Raw genomic sequence first — 10,438 nt, 5'->3', positions numbered from 1 at the left:
ACGTGGTTGGTCTCAAAGACTTGAACTGAAATACTCGATGATAAGGGCGGGCTCGAACCACCAAACTTCCAGCCAAATGCACTGACTATTTGAGACACAGAAGCTGGCCACGCATATATCCGAAAGCAGAGGGGTTGAGGAGGCTTCGAATGCAAGGACTCACACTGTTTTCCTGAGTTGACCTGAGCAGCGGCAAACACAACAACGAAGACGCAGACGGCCTGCAGAGGTTTTGCTCTGTTCAACTGTTTGCAGCGGAGCAACCGCTGGTAGCGGTGGGATTCGAACCCACGACTCGATAGAGACTGGAGCTTAAATCCAGCGCCTTAGACCACTCGGCCACACTACCACAGAGGCCCAGTGCGCCAAAATCTCATTACTAGAGTTTCAGCATCGCTTCACTTCAGGCACTAACAGATCACGCATTCAGTAACGAACGTGGTGCAATTTCGAAAGTATTTGAAAGGGTTTCCAAGGTTTGCACTGTTTGGACAATAGCACGAAGCTGAATTGTCTTCGACAGTTTTCCCTGGAGCTTCAGGGCTGAGGAAAGGCCTTACAGAATTTTATAAAGACATGAGGCAGACGGACAGAGAAAAGAGTCAGGGAGTAATTTTTCACAAGGCACATGAGTTCAAAGCGAGATAACATTGGTTAAATGTGAGAACAGTAACATTTAAAGGGGATGTGAGGGACACTTGTTTTGAATACAGACATTTCCGTGTGTCCAGAATGAATTGCCATATTTAGTGTCAGAGACTGGTGCGCTCACAACATTTCAAAGGCATCTGAAAGGGTTCGGAGAGATAAGGGACAAATTTTGGCAAATATGGTTAGATTAATTTCGGTTATCTGTTTAGCAGTGGCAAGTTAGATAGCAGGGCTTGTTTCCGTGCTTGGCAACTCTGAGACGCTCCAGAAGCTGACACCAGCTTGAATAGACCATTTGCTAAAACAAACGCCTGCTGATTGTTACTCAGCGCGTTTGGCTATTTTTCCTGGAGGGTGGAGTTTGGCCTGAAGAAAAATACCACACAAATTGTGTTACCCCCTCAGCACTCCAGCGAATCCAAAAACTGACAGCTCTTAGCGTGGGACAGAAGCAAAACAGAAAAGGCGGACCCATTGCCAGACACACTGGCATGCTGACTTTGAGGGAGTGCGATTCGTCTATGTCATGTACTGCTCACACAAATGGCAGCGAGACAATTCCAAACCGTGCTTCCAAACAGACTGGAGCTTTAATGCATTGTCAAGTCCCAGAAAGTGCTCAAGTAAGATCCAACAAAACAGAACAACAATGAACCATGAGAAGTGAAGATAACCAATTCCATTCTTGATTAAATTGGGTCAACAATGCGCTGGTCCCTCCATCTGATGGAGAGGACCAATCCCCAGCCTCCCTGACCAGGACAGGAATGAAGGAAACCAGAGAGCTAGAACAACGTTTCACCACAGCAACAAAAACCGGCGAGCAGATTCAGTGTAGGATCTGGTTTCACATCAGCAATGAAATATCAATCTCCACTCACTTTCAGGGAAAACGGTGCCCACCGTAAATTGTCTGGAATATGAATCCCCAGCGCAGTCTGGTTGGTCCCCGGGTTATACTGCTGTACAGACTTTCATATGGACAAAATCCTTTTCAAAGGGAGTGTTTGTGGCTGTCCATACGACAATGGCAGCTGTTGCCCTCACTCTCACTGCCGTTCCTGGCCGTGTACGGGTTGCCATCCTCACCTTGTTCCCGGGGGTTCAGGGTACAATACTCTGCTGCGGAAAACCGGAGCGTTTAGGATCAGAAAGATGTGGAGTCCGTGTGCCTCCTGGAGTTGGTGTTGGAATGTTTGGCGGAGCTGGGAAGATGGTTTGCAGCATTTTCCTCACATTTCTGGGTGCCATCCTCAGGGCTGCAGAGTCTGTTGTGAAGCGCTGCTGTCCTGGGGCAGTTGGAATTGATTTGGTTTCATTCCCGCTGCTTCCGGTTTTTGGGGTTACAGACTGGGTCCAGATGAATCTGTTTATTGATGGAATCCGCGGATGAGTGCCCTGCTTCGAGAAATTCTCTGTCTGCCTTCTGTTTGCCCTGTCCTATTACTATTGTGCTGTTCTCACCAAACCTTGCCGTCTGGACGGATTACTACTCGGGACAGCTGGTCCGTGACAATTCGGGACTGTCACACAATTTCTTTGCCAAGAATGGATATCCCCACGATTTCATTCCCAGATATCTGGCACACGAAATTCGCAACGAGGATATGCCACCAGGTAATTTGAAATGCATACTCCCCTTTATTAAAATAAATTGCTGGGAACTGACGGTCAGACTCCTCTGAACACACTGGGTTACAACAGACACATAAACCGACAGCCTCACTCAGACAAAACTCCCCAGAACACAACACCCAATACCCATCATGTACAAACCTGGTTGTGTAGATTCCACGCAGCGACTGCATGAAATACTATATCGGAGAAACAGGCCGACAACTAGCGAGCTGCATTCATAAAGTTCAACTAACCCATAAACTCCACGGACGGCTGTTCCTTGGAGCTATCCACAGGGAACTGAGTGTCTCGGAGTCCGGGGCTTGGAACTTGGATCACATGACCGTCTGTGACACTGGTTACTTCCGGGTGTGACGTCACTCCTGATGGAACACATGTGACTCCCGATTGCTCATTGAGAAATCCATCCACCATAGCAGCGCAGAGAAATATTTCTGTTGTGTTTCTGGTGCTGATCCTGACATGTCCTCTAGTGCTGAGCTTATTCTGTGTTACCTGATGGATCGGTGCGTGTTTCCGTGATCGGATTGTGGTCAGTCATCTGCGGTTTGGCTGCAATAATGTGCGTTGGAAACCCAGGTCCACCAGTCTCTATTTTGTTTTTCACATATTATGCAGAATTGCAGCACAGTAAAGTATCAATTAATATTGGGAGATGACATACAGAGGCGTGTGAAATGCAGAGGTTTTAGTGACACTTGTACAATGGTTAGAGATTACCTTCATTCCGGAGATAAGGATGCAGAATGGGTTTGGGAAGAGATTAGGAAGAGTGAGGAAAGAACTCACCGGCAGATGCAGTTTACAATCCCACTCGCAGTAACCACAATGTGAAATAAAATGAACAAGAAATAAACACTGTGTGTGAGTGGTAAAAGATAGCAATAAACATGGGTGGGTTTAATTCCCCGCTCCCACTCCCGGTTCCATTGTAAAGGAAGTTTGGAGAACAATAATCAATAAATCATATATGTCCCATAGAACATCGCGAGTCATATCTTGGCCATTGATTACTTTACAGGTGACTTAGTCTCTGTCTTTTCTTGGAAACCATCTCTTTCATTGTAACCATCAGAAAAGGCCATGCATTTTGCCAGAAAACAAATGTCACTGACCTTTATTTGTTTCATATCCAAGAACACTCAAATCAACAGCTCCCTTGGTCAACTCTACCGCCCACTTTAGCAAAGAAATCTGGCAAATTGACAGTTTGATTTTCCTAGCAATAAATAATTGTGACTCCGTTTGACTGCAGTCATCTCTTCCTAACTTTGTGCTTTCCTTCGTTTACAGTGGGGTTTAGCATCTTCCAACTGACAGCAAAGATATTAGAGCAGTTGGAAGCATTTTCGCCGATCAAGTCGGCGAGTTTTCAATGAGATCACGGGCTGATTTGTTTAATCCTCAACTCCCCTTCTCAGCCTTATCTCCCTGGCCCTTGATGGTGAATTGACTAAATGTCTGTCTATCTCAGCCGTGAAAATACCTCGCCGTGAGGGCCCTCTGTTGGAAAGAATTCCACTGATTTGCTACCCTCTCATAGAGAGAATATCCTCCCCATCAGAGTCTTCAATGTTTGACCCCTTCCGCTGTGATGAGGCCCTCTAGTCCCACATTATCCTGGGTGTAAATCAGAGCAGAATGAACCCCTGAAGGTAGATCTACACTCTCTACTGCCAGCTGTGAGTATTTGAAAACATTTCATACTTTGATACCTGATTAACCAATTAGAGCTGATTTTTCACATTAGATTTGCCCATGGAGAGTCTTCTTCAAGAGCACTACAATGGCTGTAATTCAGTTGGCGGTGTAAGTGCTAGTCAAACACAAGGACACTCGGTGCACTGCTGTGTTTATGAAGCTCTCTGCACATGAAAATGGATCCTTCCCATCCCCTTTACCTCTCATCAATGTGGGTGTCATTCAACTTGATCTCCCAGCATCCTCCTCCGTTCTGAACCAAGAGAGGGTGACAGTGAATACTGGGGTCATGCAGCGGACAGGACAAGCCAAATAGTGGTGTTTCAGGTTACAACTCTCCATTCTAGAAGAGATATTAAGCCACTTGTACGCAAGGGTATTCGGGGCCGAGTAATTAAGGCAATGGGTTATTAATCCATTAATGTGACCCCACGCAGGGTCAAATCCTGCCGACTCCATCTTGAACAACTTCCTGTCGGGCACATTCTCGCTCAGACTTCAGAAATCCCATGTCAGCAAAGCCAGGCCAGTTATTTGATTAGACATGGGCTGGTCGAGTTCCTAATCAGAAATATACCACACTCCAACCGTTCTTTCTGTTTCTCTTTTCACAGATACTGCTAGACCCATCGAGCTCCTGCAGTATTCTTTGAATGTACTGCGCAGAAGTGCTGCTTTTCATTCGATTCCTTTAATCCCAGTCCCTCTGTTCACTGCCTCTGGTCAGTGGCAACACTTGCTCCTGCTCGTCAAAGTGCCCATGCCCACGGTTCCCATTCCCATCATTATAAACAGCCGCAGGAAATTGCCGGTTAACCATCTTTACTCCAAAGAGAAACTCACCAGCCTTGGGAATCTCTCCACAAAACGGGACTTCTCATCCCTGGACACGGTGTAAGACTGAGGATTGTGAAGAGATTTTGGGAAAATATCGTCAGTTGGCAGGTGCACAAATGTTAAAGGCGCATCCCTTATAACACAGTTTCCAGCTTTGTGAATCTTCGGGAACTCTTTGGGAAATGGAATCAGAGGAGAATGAAGAAGGGTGAACTGTCGGGCTGAGCAGAAACAGTCAAGACACCTTCCACTTCTTGAAGAGGACGCCACATAAATTGATCGGAGACATTGAAAGAATTCTCGTTCCTGTACATGAGGAATACAAATCTCATCTGGACTCTAGATCAATGAAATAACTCGGGACCACACAAGACACTGGGAGGCTCGAAGGGAGATGGTCCCGGTTGGAGGAGAGCTGGTTCCCAGTGTCATGGGTGTGTCTGTAGTGGTTGGGATCAGACTGTTCCCATGTCGCCATAATGAATGTCCCAGTCTATATTCTGGCAATGTAAAACTGATAGAGGACAGTTGGCGTTCTGGGAAGGGTAGACTGAAGTGGGAAGTCAGTCACAGCCTGCTTTAGAGGATCGTGCAAGGTGTTAGGTTAGAAGTTTCACCGCATTCGACTGTTAAATAAAAGGTTCCTGGTTCAAGAGCCCCCAGGGCAACAGCGATGGTTGTTCTTGCTGCATCTGTTTTGGATGCTGCACAGTTTCGTGTGTCGAGTGGGGTCAGGAAAATGTTCTCCAAACGGAACCCTTTCGTGTGAGGATCCACAAAGAAGTTTCTGCATTGCTTTAATGGTTCATGTAAAGAACTGTGGATTATTGGAATCTGAAACAAAAACAGAAGCTGCTGTCGAATCTAACGGGTTTGGCAGGACCTGTGGGAGATTACCGAGTTCTGATGAAGTTCTGAAATGTTGTCTCTGATTTTCTCTGCATCGATGCTGTAAGATCTGCTGAGTTTCTCTTGCAATTCCTGTTCTTGGTTTTAAATGAATGTCCGTTCCATCTATCAGGATGTTACAATCAGACCCACCATGCACCAAAATGTAACGCTTTTACAAACTGTGAAGTGATTGGATTCAAACAAACCCGATAATGATTCACTCTTTCTCAGCTCCACAATGAGAGACACCTGGAAAATGACGAGAACAGTGTGGTTCTGTAATCGTCGATGCGTGTTTAAGGCAATGGACTTGAAATTCATTTAGCTTTACCCTCACAGCCTGGAATCCTACCGGTTGCGATTCAGTAATGTCAACAAATAAAAAGGGAGATTTCACCCTATCTTCATCTTTCACATACAAAACACAGGAGACAGGAAAAAAGACATTTCAGACAGGTTGGGAATGGGGGCAATCTCCAACCCTCTGTCTTTCAGGGTACAACACGCAGAAATCCCCACAGAAAGTTGAGAAACTATGAATTGAACAATTCCATCCCAACTTTGTTGGAGCGACGACTCAACCGTTGGAAAACGAGATGAAAACAGTCAGGGGCCAGTCTTCGACTGGTGCAGACTTGATAGCCCGAAGGGCCTTTTCTGTGCTGCAGACCTCTTTGACCACCTGCGGTGAGCTGGTCGGAGAAACTGGCGGATGTGAAGCATATGGAACGGGACTAATCCTGAGCCCTCTGTTTGTTTCCATCTGTGGGTAAATATGAGGTGGAGTTCCTCGGCGGTGATACAACATCATGTGACCATGTCCAACTTCAGTCCCATTGTTGGGTCATTTAAGGTCACAGGGAGAATCCCATTTAGATTCGCCCTGGTAACATCAGAAACGCAGGTTTATGGGAACTGGGACTAGAATAGATGGAAGTCCAATGACCCGCACTGCAGATGGGCCGAAAGGTCATTTCCACGCTGTAAAAATCGGAAGAAAGGGAGAAACTAATCTGCAGCTAAAATGATCACAGATGAAAAGACAAAAGAGGTTTCATGATGAAAACACACAGTGCCTTTTCTTTTTGCTTTCCCTGTTCGCCTCCTGGTGAGGATTCAGTTTTCTCACTGTTGCAGCAAGTGGAGTTTTCCTCGTACCATTAATCGTGGGGACAGCCTTCCCGAAGCAGGGAATTAGATTAGCTTACTTACAGTGTGGAAACAGGCCCTTCGGCCCAACAAGTCCACACCGCCCCGCCGAAGCGTAACCCACCCATACCCCTACATCTACCCCTTACCTAACACTACGGGCAATTTAGCATGGCCAATTCACCTGACCTGCACATCTTTGGTATGTGGGAGGAAACCGGAGCACCCGGAGGAAACCCATGCAGACACGGGGAGAACGTGCAAACTCCACACAGAGAGTCGCCTGAGGCGGGAATTGAACCCGGGTCTCTGGCGCTGTGAGGAATGAAGTATGGAGCTGACGATTGATCAAGTGTTGTCCCATATTTACTGCTGAGTAACTTTAAACAAAGCACTGCGAATGCAGGAAACCTGAATCAGAAACGGAAATTGACAGAGAAACTCGGCAGACTTGGCAGCATCTGTGGAGAGAAACAGGTTTAATGTTTTAGATCGATGGAACCAGACTAGTTATGTATTTTATTGTTTTAATGCCAGAGTAATTGTCAGTTTACTTCGCAAATCAGCATATTTATCAGAATACTATATATGCCGAGAAATGTCAACTTTCTGAATGTCAACCGACCTTTCCGGGTGTAATGCTGATTCTGTTGCCTTGAGCTGGTGAAACACAGACGTTAAATTGTTCTTTTTAATTCCCCTTTCTGTCAGTGAGCACCCATTTTAAATGGAGAGTTTCTATTTTCAGGGTCTCCCTTAATATGCGTCTCTACTCGTCTATCATTTCCTCTGTGTATCCACCTCACTCTCTTCCACATGCTCCCACTCTCTGTCTATCAATATCCCTTATTTTCCATTTCTGCTCTTTGAAAAGTCTGACATTCGGAGATAGTTTGAGAGTAAACCTACTAATGGGCTTTCCCCGCCCCTGACTCGAGTGTGTAGAACTGTCCTCACATTCTCCGGGCAGAGTCTATGTCACTGAGGCCTGTGGTAAGGTGACATTTCTCCACTCAAAATATGATGAGCTTTTACAATTCTTAATAGAATTCATAATCCACCAAACAAAAACAATTTCACCCCAATTATCCGATTGAAGTGAAGTCTTTGCTTCAGTTGAACGAATGAATGGTGACAGCAGAAAAGGAGGGGTATCATCTTGCAGTGTGTGTGCCATTCCCACAACATTGCTGGGATATCTGCTGTGTCTCCTGCCTCACCTCGTTATTCCCAACAAAGTGTGAAGGAGGGACAATAAAAGTGGAATTTAAAAGATAGAGCGTTGACTGGTGGGGCCACAGGAGGCGGTAGGATGTGGGAACATGAAATACCAATGGGCTGAGCGCAAACACCAGAAGGATTCTGAGCCGTCTCTTTCGGTGTGGTGGATCAAGAAAATGGCATTTACGGGATGGTTAAGTAACGAACCATCAATATACAGGACATGCAACGCCAGGATTTGACACCGTCCTGGTCTGGTTATTACCAGGCGCTTTAACTAATTAATCCACGGAGACAGCGCAGACACTGCTCTTCAAATCCCGATCTGCAGTTCATTAACTATTCAATCAGAGTAACTCGGACATTTGTTTCGGGTTGAAAGTTACTCAGTGAGAATTTAAATCAGCTTCATCTTATACAGAAAAGAATAGTTCACAGCTGGACATTCCCCAGTGAAAATGCACAGAAAGAGGCAATCTCTTCTTGCATTGGGTTCAAACTGACACCTCCATCTTCATTAAACTGACAGGATAAAGAGGATGTGTTCATCCTCCTGGAGCCCATGAACTGCGTTAATATGTACAGAGGGAATATCACCCCAAGAGAACAGGGTCATTGTGGTGAATGGATCAGGAGTGTTGTGTGAGTCAGTACAAACAGTGGGCAGTATAGGCTGATCTTTTAGTTCTAACATTGAGCCTTGCTCCACCAGCTCCTCTCTCACTTACTGATTCAAGCCTTCCAGTCGTATTCACCTTTCATTTTATTTCAATCACCCCGCTCCACGGAATCACTTCTCTCGATCACTTGCAGGTGTCCACCTTGAAACCGTCGGGGTCGCATGGTGGATCAGTGGTTAACACTGCAGCTCACAGCACTAGGGTCTCAAGTTCAACTCCAGCCTCCGGCCACTGTCTGTATGGAGTTTGCACATTCTCCCCGTGACTGCGTGGGCTTCGTTCCGCAGTTCAAAGATGTGTAGTTTAGGGTGAATTGGTCATGTTGAATTGCCAAATGTATTGGGTGCATTAGCCAGAAGGAAATGGGTCTAGGTGGGTTATTGTCTGGAGGGACAGTGATGGGCTGAAGGGTCTGTTTCCACGCGATAGTGAATCTAATGACCCTGTTCGAAACTCGATGAGATAGGAATCACTGTCCATCCCTATTTACTCCAGAGATTGAGATGTTGAGTTACTTTACAGAACCCTGGAAGAACTCAAGGTACAGCCATGTTACTGTTAGGGAGGGAGTTCCAGGATCTAGACCCAAAAGCACTGTATGAGCAGCGAGATATTTCCAACTCAGAAAGGCGAGTTCAGAGATGGGTGATTTGTGGTTACAGTTCTCTCATGTATCTGTTGCTATTGTCCTTCTAGATAGATGTAAACAATCACTGGGTTGGTCTGGGTCTGTGTTCTGTGAGGAAGCTGGAGTTAGTTTTCAATAAGATAACTCACAAGAAGAGAAATAAATCTTCATTTCCTGACTGGGAATTGTATCCCGGTCTGGGCATTACAAACTCAGACTCCGAACCAGTGACCCTACTGAAGCTGACAGTAACACTTGTGACCTGATCTGTCCAGACTCTGTGTATGATCTTCACGTTATCATCATCTTCAGCAGCAATGTTTCTCTCTCTAAGTTTCCAAACAATTCATATTGCTGCCCTGGTTTCAATGTGAAGAAAGCGGAGCTGTACTAACCTGATTTACTGCAGAAAGGTACAGAACAGTTTGATACTAACAGCGGCTCGTTTTGAGGCGTTGATCTGCGGTGATGGGGCGGCCCCAATAAAGCCTTTGTTCAAATCGTCTGATTCCAAATTCCATGTTGGAAATGACCAGAGGATTCTCGCTGAATTTGTTCAGGATCTTGACTGGAAGTGACACTAAATCCAAGTATGAAAGTACATGTCAGTGGAGTGCATCATAAGATAGCGTAGTGACTGTGAATAAAATGCTGGAGACGTCCAGCAGAAGAACAGGAGACACAGAAGCAGGTACCTGAGGACAAATGTATTTGCTTTGCCATTGACGGGCCGTGTTACACAAAGTGGATTATCTTTGCTGGTTGATCACCTTATGAATGTTATTTCCCAGATCTCCATGTTTACATCACATACGGAAAGGTGTCCAGCGTGTGTGTGTGTGTGCATCCGGCTAGTGAAGCAATAGATAAAACATCTGACTTTGAATTAGACGATTGTAGGTTTACATCCTACATGTCTCGAGTGTAACGTGTTAGTTCAGCCAATTGTATGTTGTCAGTTGCTATTTTCTTAGGTTCTTTCGAGCTGCAGGGATTGGATCAGTGTGTATTCAAATGGAATGTTGCTTTTGGGTCCATTACA

The 10,438-nt window shown here is 45.6% G+C and overlaps 1 non-coding gene across 1 annotated transcript; it reads right to left on the bottom strand.

Annotated features, from left to right (window-relative positions):
- Window positions 1-267: 267 nt before the first annotated feature.
- Window positions 268-349, bottom strand: trnal-uaa (transfer RNA leucine (anticodon UAA)). The gene has a single exon. It is a non-coding gene; the product is annotated as a tRNA-Leu (tRNA).
- Between the last annotated feature and the right edge of the window lie 10,089 nt (window positions 350-10,438).

Source organism: Chiloscyllium punctatum, chromosome 47, assembly GCF_047496795.1.
Source record: "Chiloscyllium punctatum isolate Juve2018m chromosome 47, sChiPun1.3, whole genome shotgun sequence".
In the NCBI taxonomy this organism is placed as follows: Eukaryota; Metazoa; Chordata; class Chondrichthyes; order Orectolobiformes; family Hemiscylliidae; genus Chiloscyllium; species Chiloscyllium punctatum.
The sequence above is the reverse complement of the archived record's forward strand: the minus strand, read 5'-3'. Positions and strand labels throughout refer to the sequence as shown.